The 13,942-nt window shown below is 39.5% G+C and overlaps 2 long non-coding RNA genes across 2 annotated transcripts; one reads left to right on the top strand and one right to left on the bottom strand.

Moving 5' to 3' along the window:
• Window positions 1-4,635: 4,635 nt before the first annotated feature.
• Window positions 4,636-8,407, top strand: LOC138964088 (uncharacterized). Its single transcript, XR_011455008.1, has 4 exons — window positions 4,636-5,192; window positions 5,513-5,593; window positions 7,515-7,561; window positions 8,302-8,407. It is a non-coding gene; the product is annotated as an uncharacterized lncRNA (long non-coding RNA).
• A 613-nt stretch (window positions 8,408-9,020) lies between these two features.
• Window positions 9,021-12,464, bottom strand: LOC138964087 (uncharacterized). Its single transcript, XR_011455007.1, has 3 exons — window positions 12,267-12,464; window positions 11,388-11,478; window positions 9,021-10,369 (listed from the first exon to the last, which is right to left on the bottom strand). It is a non-coding gene; the product is annotated as an uncharacterized lncRNA (long non-coding RNA).
• Window positions 12,465-13,942: the final 1,478 nt, after the last annotated feature.

Raw genomic sequence — 13,942 nt, 5'->3', positions numbered from 1 at the left:
TTAAGTGTTTCTTGTATAGAATATAGTCAATGTTTGTAAAGATTTTAGTCAAGCAGTATGTAAGAAATGTTAAGTCCTTTGTACTGGAAACTTGCATTCTCCCAGTAAGGTCATATATTGTACTACGTTGCAAGCCCCTGGAGCAATTTTTTGATTAGTGCTTTTGTGAACAAGAAACAATTAACAAGTGGCTCTATCCCATCTCCCCCCTTTCCCCTATCCCATCCCCCCCCCTTTCCCCGTCGCGATATAACCTTGAATGGTTGAAAACGACGTTAAACACCAAATAAAGAAAGAAAGAAAGAAAGAAAGTTTTCGCTTGAATTATACAAAAAAGGTAAGTTGGTGGAACGTTTGTTTCTCCCCAAGCCGCAGACATTCCTTTTATGATTGATTAGTATTTGTTCACTTTACAGACCGTGGGGTCACAATATCTGTGTTTGTTACTGGTTTTTTGTAAGTAACAAACATTCGGACAACTTAATTTCTTGTTTTTTTATTCTGAATTTGGGAATGTTGGCAGTCTCTTTATTTTTGGATTTGCTCATTTTACACTTGGTTTGTCAGTTTAAAAAGTGGGGAAAAAACAGAAATACGCTTGTAAATGTTAGAAATCAAAACAATCGCCCGTGCCCTGTATTCTACATGGGCGTAGCTGAATAAAATCAAGTTATCCCTAGTGCACTAATACTGTCATAACATCATGTTAGAACTGACAACTGAAGTAAAAGACGATGGTGGGTGTGCATTTTTTAAATGTTATTTTTTTAAACCTACATGTTGCTTTTTGTGAATTGTCTTAGCTTTCAGAAATATACTTTTGACAGAAGTAGTAGCTGAGCTAAAAACAGAAATATGGAACTGCTGGAGTAATCAAGGTGTTGATGTAAAGTATTGTGCAGAGGAAGATGAGCATGTGGTTGACGCCTGCAGTTAAAGTCTTGTGATTGTTGTGCGTAGGATAGGAGTAGGTAAACAAATTATGGACATTATAATTCATAATGGTTCTATTTTCTTCCTGTCATTTTATTGCTTCATACCATGAAGATATGTTAGTTGTTATTGCCATGAAACTGTTGCGTTTATTTCTGCTTATTTCTGGTTTTTGCAATGTAATGCAATCAAATATGTGCCATTATTTATTTTATTTTTTATCATAATGTATTTTATAGTTTCCATTTCTGAACCCAAACTTGACCCTAATGACCTTGACATGTAACATGGGAATTTAACAAAGTAAAAAAGGCTGAAAATTTGTGAGGAATTGCAAAGTCGACGGCATGTAGCGCCTAGCCTTTCTAGAGGGGTACTGGGAGAAGCCCCCCCCCCCGCGGAATTTGTTTCCTCCAAAGAACCCAAATGGTGCAATTTGGTGTCACCTGAGCTCCAAGTTTGCCATTCAATTCAGTTTTTAGAACCCTTTTTGCCTCCCCCACTTATTTTTTCAGCAGACACTTTCGCTTTTTCGGCCGCCGGAAATTTGCCTTTCCGCGGACAATTCCTAGAGACATGTTATCCAAAACATGCAAAATCAACGATAATTCCTCACAAATTTTCAGCCTTTTTTACTTTGTTAAATTCCCATGCCTGTACATGGCTTGTTACATGTCAAGGTCATTAGGGTCAAGTTTGGGTTCAGAAATGGAAACTATTCATTCAATGATCATGGCGCCAAATCTTTTGTAACTTCACCCTCTTTCAAGGTTTCAGGATCTCAATACATGACCCAAGCATGGTAGACCAAAGTCAAATATCAGGTCCAGATTAGTAGCGAACAATTATCATTACCCTGAATATTTTTAACATCAGAAAAATGTGTGTTTCTGTGTGCCTATGCATGTACTGTGTGTAAGAAAAAGAACTTGTTTCTGATTCATGCTGCCTTTGAGGTGGCTGTGTGTGAGATTTTGCTCATTAAATTTATTTGTTAATACAATTTCAGGAAAGAGCATGCAATTAAAAAAAAGAAAGCAGATTTTTGAGTGTGTTGCAGTTGGCATGTGTATGTTTCCGTTACAGTGTGTGTCTTGCCTCTAGCATCAACAACAAATACGACATTAACCCACCACTAAATGAGTACTAAACACACAACAAGAACCCACTACCAACTGCAACACCATCCAAGCAACCACAGAAAAACACACAACAAAAACACACCATCACCATTAACAGAGAAAAACGTTGCTAACACACATTCATCATCACCAACGAACAACCACAAGAGCAGATACCAAATAGTAACCATTATTACCATTCAAAACAACTTCGAACACCAACATCTCAAACACAGCAACAGCATCACTGTTAACATCTATCCTCGTACACCACTTCCATCAGCTAAACCCATTCATCTGTTCACCACCAGTAACAACCACTTCCAAAATAAGGAAGAGTAAGCAAGCAGCAGCCAACATTGAACATCAACAAATGGCTTTGTATACAGAGAAGATTCAAAGGTATGTTCCCTTAATCACTTAACTGTTCTAAAAACATTACCCTGAAAATCCACACCCTACTAACAAGCACAAATTACGGATTTTCTGTCGGCCAGGGACTAGCACAAATACTTGGTTTTCTGAATACTGCCTACCTATGACCTACAAGTCATGGCATTTCTATATCACACACACACACACAGAAAACAACTAACTTTCTATAGGCTATTCACTGGCACAAGTAACGGATGTTCTGTGTGCTACTGATTAGCACAAGAAAGGGATTGATCAGGGATTGTGTGTGCCACTGCCACTGAGAAGCACGAGAAAGTTATTTTCTATCTGCTACTGAGTAGCGTAGAAAACGGATTTTCTATGTGTTACTGAGAAGCATAAGACAGTTATTTTCTATCTGCTACTGAGTAGCGTAGGAAACGGATTTTCTATGTGTTACTGAGAAGCATAAGACAGTTATTTTCTATGTGTTATTGAGTAGCATAGAAACGAATTTTCTATGTGTTACTGAGTAGCATTCTTCTGAATTATTAACAATACTGGTAGTTATATTGTTCTTTGGTCGTCTGGAAGTTGCAGTAATAAAACAACAACGATTACTGTCTTTCTGAGTAGCACAAATCATGTTGATTGGTGTGTTTTCATCCCCTACTGAGTACCACAAATCAGGTTTTGCCATACGCTACTCGAGAAGCAGAGGTCACAATCTACTAGTGATTCCATATTACCTACTCAGTAGCGAATGGCTCCAAGTAAGGGGTACTGTGGGTGTGTGCGTGCGTACATGCGTGCGTATGTATATGTGTGTGTGTGTGTGTGTTTGTGTGGGTGTGTGTCTGTTTGTATAAGAGAGCAAGAGAGAGAGAAAGAGAGAGAGAGAGAGAGAGTGGGTGGGTGGGTGTGTGTTTGTGCGTGTGCGTAAGTGTATGTGTGTTTGTAAAGGTGTGTAAGGTCTGTCTATATGTGCGCCTATGGGGGGGTGTTTTGTGTGTATGAAGTGTGTGTGAGAGAGTGAGTGAGTGCGTGTGAGTGAGTGTGTATGTGTGTACGTGTGTAACTTGGGTGTGTGTGTGTGTTCGTGTGTGTGTGTGTTTGAGAGAGAGAGAGAGAGAGAGAGCCTGAGTGAGAGAGAGAGGTTTGTCTTTCGCTGGGGTATCAGGGGCGTCTTATCCAGGTGGGGCCATGGGGCTAGAGCCCCACCACTTTTTCCCCCTAAAAAAAAAAAGACAAAAAAGAGAGAGGGAGAGAGAGAGAGAGAGAGAGAGAGAGAGAGAGAGAGAGCCTCAAAGGGAAAGAACTCGATAACGCTCTTCTTTTGCAATAGAGACAGAAAGTTCCGATTTGGTGTGTCTGCTGCTTTTTCACGAGATTGTGCTATCGTATTTCCTAATTAAAATTGATAGCCCCACCACTTTTTCATAGCGTGTGACGCCCCTGGGTATGCAGTGCCTTGGCGTTGCACATCTACTTAATTGTTGTGGTGTTAAAATATATCAGAACAAGAAATTCCTCCGAGGTAGGAAAAACACCCCCGTTGGTCAAAGGGAAATAACCATTCTCACTGCCACCAACTGAGAAGGTTATTTCCCTTTGACCATTAATATGTCCCTCTATAAGTCCTTGTAGAATCTTAATCCACCAATAACTCCCTAACCGTGTGTTTGACTGGTCCCAATTTTTGTAAGGACCGTCTCAGGAATGTATAGAACCTGTTCACCAAGTTTGGTGACGATCGGTCCGTTCATTCTTGAGATCTATATGCGAACACAAACACACACACAAACAAACAAACACATCGACCGAATCCTATACACACCCCTATTCACGACTTTTTTCCGTGACCTTTCGGATTTCATGGGGGCTGCCATTTTGTTCTCATCTCCTCAGTGTGTTCCGGTCTGAAACCGGTTTAAAACACCACTAGGCGGAAACCCCAAAACAATGACGGCCGCCTTTTTCGAAATAACATTTTCAGAGATTGTACACAAAAACAACGCCCGAACGGAAAGACAGAATGTGTCTTTCGCTAGATTGCAAGTCAGGCTTTTCACTTTTCCGATGAAGACAACCGCTGAGAGTGAAGAAACGACGCTGTTCGACTTCAAAATCTCCAGTCGCAGACGACCTTCGCTTTCGCAGTACAGTCTAGGCAGGTGCAATGTTACTCATTTTGATCAGCTCGTTTACGTATATTTTTTGCATTCAGATCAATTAGAATGATTGGAATCAAAGCAGGAATAACTTCGGCATGCAAATGCATTTATTTGGCGAAATCAGTACAGCAGTAAGCTAGATTTTTTCCCTTCAGTTTGTTTGCGTGACTGAATTTTGTCTTCAAGAATGTACCACTTGCTTGATTTTGATTGTTTGTTCAGCTCATTGGCACGAAATGCATCTTGCAAAATATCAATTTGTTGAATGAAAACGGAATAAGTGACGTTCTAACATTTATCTGCTTGCAAAAACAATCGCAAGGATAGATCTATCTGCTTCATTGACAGACAGATTTTCATTGAATTTAAAAAGCATGACTCGGTTTGCAGGCTCTCCGATTAGATCTATCTAGTGTTTGTGTTCTTAGATTTATTGGCCATGTGGGCTGTTTACGATCATAACACAGTGTTTGTTTGTGCTGGTGCAATCTGCAGATCAAAGGGGATTGACCACATGGTGATGCAGTGATCAATGCAACTTGTGTTCACCACTCAATGCCTTCTACCAATCTCAATGGCAAAACGAAAGGTACAGTAACATGCTTGTGATTTCACATTATGTAATGTCTCTGGCGATCAACATAGTTTTTAACTCTAGTCTAACTGATCATGCTTATTACTATTAGTATTCAATTACATACGATATATTCTCCGCCCCAGCTCCACCCTCACCCCATAGCACTGCCAATCAGCCTCTACACTACAGTCCAACAACTACACCTCTAAAAGCCCCCCCCCCTCCCCCCTACCCTCCGTGCAACATATGGTCATAGGGAGTGCTCTAATTGTTCCAGAACATACCCGACCACACTCATACACAGGGTACTGACAAAGGAACTTGTTTTTCAGTCTCCATCAGGGCTGTCACCTAATATATGCAGACAGGTGTAACGGACGTTTTAGCAGCCACTGTACCACACATGTCATAAGGTAAATATAGGTATGTTAGTATATTTACAAACTGTTCACTCTGTTGGTTTTTCTTGCAGCATTTATTCAGAAACTCTGTAAATTGTGGCAATTACATAATTATGCAGACGTTCAACTTATTATTGAAGAAATAGAATCAAAATTGGTTTATTAAGTATTTGAATTTTGATCATGTGATCAGAGAAACAGTTTCTTGAACAGCTAAGCTACAAGTGAAGTACAAGGACAACAACATAAACAGGTGACTGGAGACTCAGGCATTGTTGTTGTTTTTTTTAAATATGCACAGCAATGTTTACATGTTTACTCAGTACTGGGGGGGGGGGGGGGGTGGATTTAAAGTGTTCTTTTGGCTTCCAGAGAGGTGCTACGCCTGTTAAGATGGAAATGAAATAGAATAGTTGATGGTAAGGGTTATCACAAAACAGCAAGGATAATGTTGCATGCCTGTATTTTCAGTTTGAGTTTAAAAAAAAATTAAATACTAGTTTTCTGATTAGCTATAATTCACGTGAGAATATAAGATGCTACCTTTTTGACTCACATGCGAAGCAAAAGTGAGTCTATGTACTCACCCGAGTCGTCCGTCCGTCCGGCCGTCCGGAAAACTTTAACGTTGGATATTTCTTGGACACTATTCAGTCTATCAGTACCAAATTTGGCAAGATGGTGTATGATGACAAGGCCCCAAAAAACACATTTTTCCCATTTTCTCTGAAGTTTTTGAGATTGAATACCTCACCTATATATGATATATAGGGCAAAGTAAGCCCCATCTTTTGATACCAGTTTGGTTTACCTTGCTTCAAGGTCAAGGTCACAGGAGCTCTTCAAAGTTGGATTGTATACATATTTTGAAGTGACCTTGACCCTGAACTATGGAAGATAACTGTTTCAAACTTAAAAATTATGTGGGGCACATGTTATGCTTTCATCATGAGACACATTTGGTCACATATGATCAAGGTCAAGGTCACTTTGACCCTTATGAAATGTGACCAAAATAAGGTAGTGAACCACTAAAAGTGACCATATCTCATGGTAGAAAGGGCCAATAAGCACCATTGTACTTCCTGTCTTGAATTAACAGCTTTGTGTTGCATGACCTTGGAAGGTCACATGTATTTTGGTAGGAAAAATGTGTAAAGCAGTTCTTAGTGTATGATGTCATTGCTAGGTTTAGTTATTTGACCTTGAAGGTCAAGGTCATGTAAAGGTCAAGGTCAAGCATGTGAGTCGTATGGGCTTTGCCCTTCTTGTTTAATTTTTTTTTATAAGATTAGCTTATTGAGTCTGACAGGAACATAATTGAGGAATGCTTATAATTTCTTGGCCAGCTAAAAAAAAATTTAAACCCTTGAAATGAAGTTTACGCAGGTTAGATGTGAGGATATCTTAATTGGGATAATGCATTTACCAGTAATTACAACGAGAGATTTACTTAGAAAAACTGAAGTCATTCATAAACAATAATTATGATTACAATCACAGAGTAAGGGGAAACATGGCCTTTGGTCTGGAACAGCAGCTGGAATGGTCTACTTGTCAAACCTGCCTGAATGTGCTTTTTTATTTTTGTATACCTAGTGTGAACGACGTTTAGGTATTTGCAGACTAATTATTGTATTGCTGTTGTTTGTTTGTGAGTTATGTTATGGTGTGTCCTAAATTGGTCGGAATTTGTTGTGTAACAGTATGTTCTCATTTGTAATTTGTTTCTCCATGACCCCAGAGGAACAGACTTCATAATAAAACCTTGAGACCCTGAAAATACTTGCATACTAAATTTTTTTAATTTTTATTGGGGATAGGCAAGCCCTTGAATTCTTCAAGCCTTGAGAAACTTTCCAGTCTGATATACATGTACCAGAAAAAAGTGTGATCCTAACAATAACATGAATACTTAATTCAATATGTGCAGGAGCTACTTCGGCAGACCCATATGGCTAGTATCACAATGCAGGGAAGGTGAGTTCATTGATTTATGTTTTTTCCACCTTTTCTGTGTTTGATGTCAGCCGTGATTACCCAATGAGAACTTCAAAACATGTTGCTGACTTGCGAAAACCCAACCATGACATCTAATGTAGTTGTGTAGCCCATCTAGAGGATAGAACATCTAATTTCGTGATAGCATAGCAATGTTGAGTACCTGACTAAATCTCTGCACATCACAGTGAAGTCTTACTTTATGATCATATGATTCAATATCCCCCCCCCCCTCCCCCGACTAAACAACGAAGAGCAGGCACTACACACTCACATAACTACCAACTCCACAATGTCATTTCAGAATCAAGCAATCAGGAGAATGAAAGGATTCACCAGTGCTCCGCCACTCGGTTGGATAGCCATCACTATGCACAACAAAATCCATTATTGAGGGTTTCTTGGTCGTTTCTGAAGCTAGGGCTTGGAAGCTTCACATACAAATATTCCTAAGAAAAATCCTTGTCCTTGAGTAAGATTCCCAGTGAATGGGGCCGAAAAAAAAAAAAAATGAATACTATTTTTTTTTAAAATCAAAACATTGTTAAATTTGTTATCTTACTCATTGTGAAAGTCTGACCAAATCTGCGACATTGAGGCAAACAAGTTGGGGTGGGCCTTTAACTAAATACTCTGAAACCAGCAGCTGCTTTAAGTAATTGTATGTGTGTTGTCATTATGTACTGCTTGCACTAAATGCATTTTCTTTATCTCCTCAGAATCGAGCCACCCAGAGAAAGACCATTGACATGCAGGGCGCATAGTAAAACATATAGAATTATGGCGTGCAAGTCGGTCGACAGGTGCCAGCCATTATCATCATAATATAACAAGCAATGCAGATCATAGTTCCTTATGTTTTATGTTGTGCACAAGTCCCTAGATCTGCTTTAATTTTAATGTAGAATTTCATTATCAGATAATTTGAAACATTTTGTTTAATTAAATTGTAAATACGTCCAAGTCAATTTGCAGCATTTTTTCTTTATTGTTCTTCTATATACCCTTAAAACTAACACATAGTAAAAACAAGAGGCGAAGCCATCAAGGCTCACGTAAGAAATCGACAAACAGTAACACAAACTCAATCACTCCGTCACACATACACACCCACACACACAGTAAGCTTAGGTGAAACTGTGCAAGAAAGCGAGACACTAGATCTAGATCTGTCTGTCTGCATGTAGCCTACTCAAAGAAACTACAATGGGAAGAAGGATAACTTCCTCATTGGGCATGCTTAGAAATGAGAATGGCTAAATACGAGTTATTCCCCTTTTCTACATGCTGACCAGGCTGTCTCCTGCTTTGTCATGACTAGTACAGTCGATCTTTCTCATGCTGTGACTTGCTTTATTTTCACATTTTCGGTATTTAAAACAGCAAACACACACACACACACACACACACACACACACACACACTGAAGAAGTTTCCATTCTGATTCGGTTATTTTATTTGGTGCTATATGTTTGCTTCACATTGTTTCTTTTACATTGCTTTAGGTATCCCAATTCGCTAAACACATCCATAATGCATGCATGGCTCATTCGAAAGAGGGCAACTGAATAACTGATGCCCAATAGCAATAAATACTGAACAACTGAACAATAAATAGCAATAAATGATGACAGCGCCAAGTTTTTAAGTACAAAGTGAAATCATGTGACTGGACAAAGGCACAATTACAAAATACAAATAAAAAAATCGAGGCTCATTTTAAATTAAGTTCTCAGCTCATGGGGAAGCATAAGGTGACCCTAGAAACCGAAATTAGGAGACCTCCCGCCCCCAGGGCAGACTAAAAAAAAAAAAAGGGGGGGGGGGGGGGGGGCTAATTTGTGAAAAAGTATAAAAGGAATCGAAAACTGTACACATGTATTTAGTTAATACCCCAAAAATTGTATAGTATATACAATGTCAGACCCTAAAGAAAGTTTGTTAGTCTTTGCTTAGGCAAAACAAAGCAAAATAGCCTGTTTACGGTATCCCGACCAACCCTATTTTTCTAGACCAACCCTAGACTTTTTTTTTGGCATTTGGAAAAAAAGAAAAAGAAAAAAAAATCAATTTTGTTCCTGTTTTTTTGCAAAATAATTTAAAAAGATGGTTATAAATTTTTTTTAAGAAAAGCCGACCTACCGACCCTCTTTTTGTGTGCCTATGTTACTGTAAACAGACTAAAAGGTACATCAGAAACAACACACCAGGGAGGGTCCAAAATTGTATCAAAATATAGATGGTAGGGAATTCAAAATAAAAAAAGACAATAGACAAAACATGTACTTCGGCTCATAGAGCCTTCTTTAATTTTTGACTCATTAAGTCCATGCTCCGAGAGTCCTTTTTTTAATTTTGAATTGCCTACCATCTATTTTTTTTATACAATTTTGGACCCTCTTTGTACGGAGAGAGTTGGCAATTGTTAATCACATTCTCTCATCTCATTGACTCTCCTTCAGCTCCTTGGTAACATGCGTTCCCGTCTCTGCCAGGATTGGACACAGCAGCAGATAACCGGTAAATATGTAACAGGCATAAATGGCAAAATAGCTCGCCTCGCCTGATAATATAAGAGACAACTGTTCTACTACAAAGTCTTTCTTGGGAGGCTTGGCTAATTTACTCGCTCGTTTTACACGGGGTTCCATCGTTTTCTTTTCTAATCGGAAAACCTTGCTCCTCAGTTTGTTGACCTTCTGCCAAAGTTCCGCTTCACGAGGGGATGGGAAGATGACGACTTTGATGCTTTACATCCTATGTCCTCCAGGATCGCCTGAATGTCATCTAAAAAAGAAAACACACATAAAATAACATAACCATAACAAGTTACAACCTGGAAGAAATTAAAACACGTGTAATTAAATCACAAAATGAAAATAAACAATAGCGTAGGAAGGCAGGCCAGAAATGAAGTGTATTAGCAACTATGGATACGATGTGGAACAATGATGGAATTGACCTTGTTTGGTACTGAATGGGTGAGGCCATTAGAACTGTACCCACGGAATACGCGCTATATAAGCTTCATATTGATTGATTGATTGATTGATTGATTAGGACAACAGTACCAGGTAAACTCCTCACACACCATGCCTCTTTCTTTCTTTCTTTATTTGGTGTTTAACGTCGTTTTCAACCACGAAGCTTATATCGCGACGGGGAAAGGGGGGGGGGGGGGGGGGGGGGGGGGGAGATGGGAATAGAGCCACTTAATTGTTTCTTGTTACACCATGCCTCTAACAGGATATGTTTCCCATCTTTACGTGTTGGAACTACAGGTACAATTTCATCCATCCATGCATCCGCCCTATACAGCTTCTTCTTCTTCTTCTTCTTCTTCTGCGCTCGTGGGCTGAAACTCCCACGTGCACTCATTTTTTTTGCACAAGTGGAATTTTACGTGTATGATCGTTTTTACCCCGCCATTTAGGCAGCCATACGCCGCTTTCGGAGGAAGCGTGCGGGGTATTTTTGTGTTTCTAAAACCCACCGAACTCTGACATAGATTACAGGATCTTTTTCGTGCGTACTTGGTCTTGTGCTTGCGTGTACACATGAAGGGGGATAAGTCACTAGCAGGTCTTCACATAAGTTGACCTGGGAGATCGGAAACATCTCCACACTTAACCCACCAGGCGGCCGCGACCGGGATTCGAACCCTCGACCTTCCGAGTTAATAGACCGACGTCTTACCACCCCGCCACAGCGCCCGTCACCCTATACAGCAATTATCAACTATGTAATGGATGGGTTTAAAAATTTTTTGATGTCAGGGTGTTCTTCATGGTTAAAAATCTCTTACCTGGTTGAACAATTTGTGCATCAGGCGACAGGTCGGTGCTGGCTTCATTTGTAGCTACCCTTTGCGATGGTGGCTTCCTCCCACTAGCAACCTGCAAATGCACAGCTCTTTAACTGACAAACTCACAACCAACACCCAGTCACAATGAAACAATTCTCCCAATTTCATGGCATTGGTCTTAGGCCACACAAAAAAGTGTATGTTTCTCGTAAGGCAAAACAAAAAATAATCTGTTTACAGTATCCGGACCGACCCTATTTTTTTCCCACCGGCCCTAGACTTTTTTGGGGCATTAAAAAATGAAATTAAAATATTCAGATGGCTAAAATACAAAAATAAAAAGCCGACCTACCGATGCTATTTTTGGAGGGCCTATGTTACCTTAAACAGACTTTTTTTGTGGCCTAACATGACTAAAGGTGGAGATTTTTTTTCTAAACTTTTTTTTTTAAACCATCTTTTTAACTTATTTTGTTGAAAAACAGGAAAACAATTGATTTTTGAATACCCCTTTTATTTTTGAAAATGCAAAATAAAAGTCTAGGGTCGTCGGGAAAACATAGGTAGGGTCAGGTGACCAGAAACATACAACTTTTTTGTTGTTGACGCCGACCCTATACTTTTTTTGCCATTTGGGGCTGTTTTTTGGCAAAATAAGTTCATCATATCATCATAATCAAGACGTCGATCCAAAATAAGTAACTTTTTTTGGTTGGCCTTATCATTTTTTTGCGCTAAATGCAAACAGGCATTATTTGATGGGAACAATGCTGTTTTTTTTTCAATTCTTACATCAGCCTCAAACTTGTCATTACTCAACCTGCATTTAATAGTGTGCTTCATTGGTTTGCAAAAACCTAAAACCAATAAATAAATAACCTTCGGTGGTGGATTGGGCACTGCAAACAATGTCGGGACAGCATTCCACACAAGTGATCCTCTCTGCAGGATTGTTTTACTGGTTGGCCTCAAAGTGATCAGTACAAAGCTTGAGACCTTGAACATCAGCTGGCTGCAGCTTTTCAAAGTCCTCTCGCCTTGTGAATTGCATCCATATTCTGCACCTAGTTTGACAATAAAAACAACAATGTTATTGTTAAACTAAGCAAAAAGGAAAGACAAAAAATAAATCAGATCTTCAGTCTAAATCTAACGCTCTGCCTGAACGCAAAACGGATGAGTGATGTACCTTTGTACTGTAATTTTCCCGTAAGCACGGTTTGATAAAGATTTCGGCAAATATGCCCACGGGTAGTTTGTCATCAAGTGTAAACTGTTGTTTTGTACTGACTGCTGACTCACACTCACAGTCGTAAGTACAGTGTACACATGCACACACAGGTACACACGCAGACACACGCGTACATAGTACAGCTAGTACAGAAATCTCAGGATGAACCGATCCATGCTATGTTTGTAATATTTCATTTGCATATTAGTTCTATAAATACTGTAGTATCATAGCAGACAAAAATGCCCAGAGACAGTTGGCTTATCTGAGTCAGTGAGTGAGTTGACTCGAGCCATTGCATTCTCATTCTGAAGAAGGTAAACCTGATGAAATAATCACTGCACAACCCACCTTTTTTCTTCTTTAGGGAACTTGTGGAAAGTTTTCCCGAAGCAGCTCTGTTTGTAACGGGCGTTCTTGCAACAAAAAGCCGAGCACAATTTACCACCACCTCGCACGCGATCGGTACCTACGCGATCCGCCATTTTGTTTTCGCCGTCAGCATGTGACTAGGGACGATAACCCACAAACACTTTTTCGCATTTTCTTCGCAAGTTCCACGTCTTCTTTATGTACAGTGTTTGTCTGCATGTAGCCTACTTACAGGGAGGGACACGACTGCCAAATAGTCTCGGCCCGCTCAAAATAACAATGACCGAGACCACACACACCACGCGAGAGAGAAAGACTACAGGGAGGCATGCCGTCATGATGCATTAATTGACGTCAAGCACTTTTGACCGTGACGTAATCTTATGCGAGCTTTATCCATAGTCTTGGATAACCACTCACACATAGACTCGGAAATGTTAAAGTTTCTACCACAGACATACACACGCACAAACACACACACACACGCACACACACACGCACAAACGCACAAACGCACAGACAGACAAAGTTACGATCGCATAGGCTACACTTCGTGAGCCAACAAGAAATGTTTGTTCAAGGGAGATCATCTAAAGCTTTTTTTTTTTTAATCTGTAAAATTGCATAGTGACATCCTCCAAAAATAAAATGTCTTAAGAATAAAGGTATCTACACGGGTTGTCTACCTATTTCTTGATAGCTTTGCTTTTAAGTAGGTACTCAAAAGTGATTTTTCAAACTCCAGAGTTAAAGGTTATAACTTCCATGGTCTTGTAGATCTTTTTATTCTGAGCACAGTGATGTAAATTTGCATTCTGTAGGTGAATTAGTTTAGTAGTTATGTACATTTGAAAAGTGCAATTTTAGGCCTTTTAAACTCACTTTTTTCAAGAATAAGAAATCGTCAACTTTGGAGCCTCACTGTGAAACCAAAACAAGAAATATGAAGCTA

Source organism: Littorina saxatilis, linkage group LG4 (assembly GCF_037325665.1).
Source record: "Littorina saxatilis isolate snail1 linkage group LG4, US_GU_Lsax_2.0, whole genome shotgun sequence".
In the NCBI taxonomy this organism is placed as follows: Eukaryota; Metazoa; Mollusca; class Gastropoda; order Littorinimorpha; family Littorinidae; genus Littorina; species Littorina saxatilis.
The sequence above is the reverse complement of the archived record's forward strand: the minus strand, read 5'-3'. Positions and strand labels throughout refer to the sequence as shown.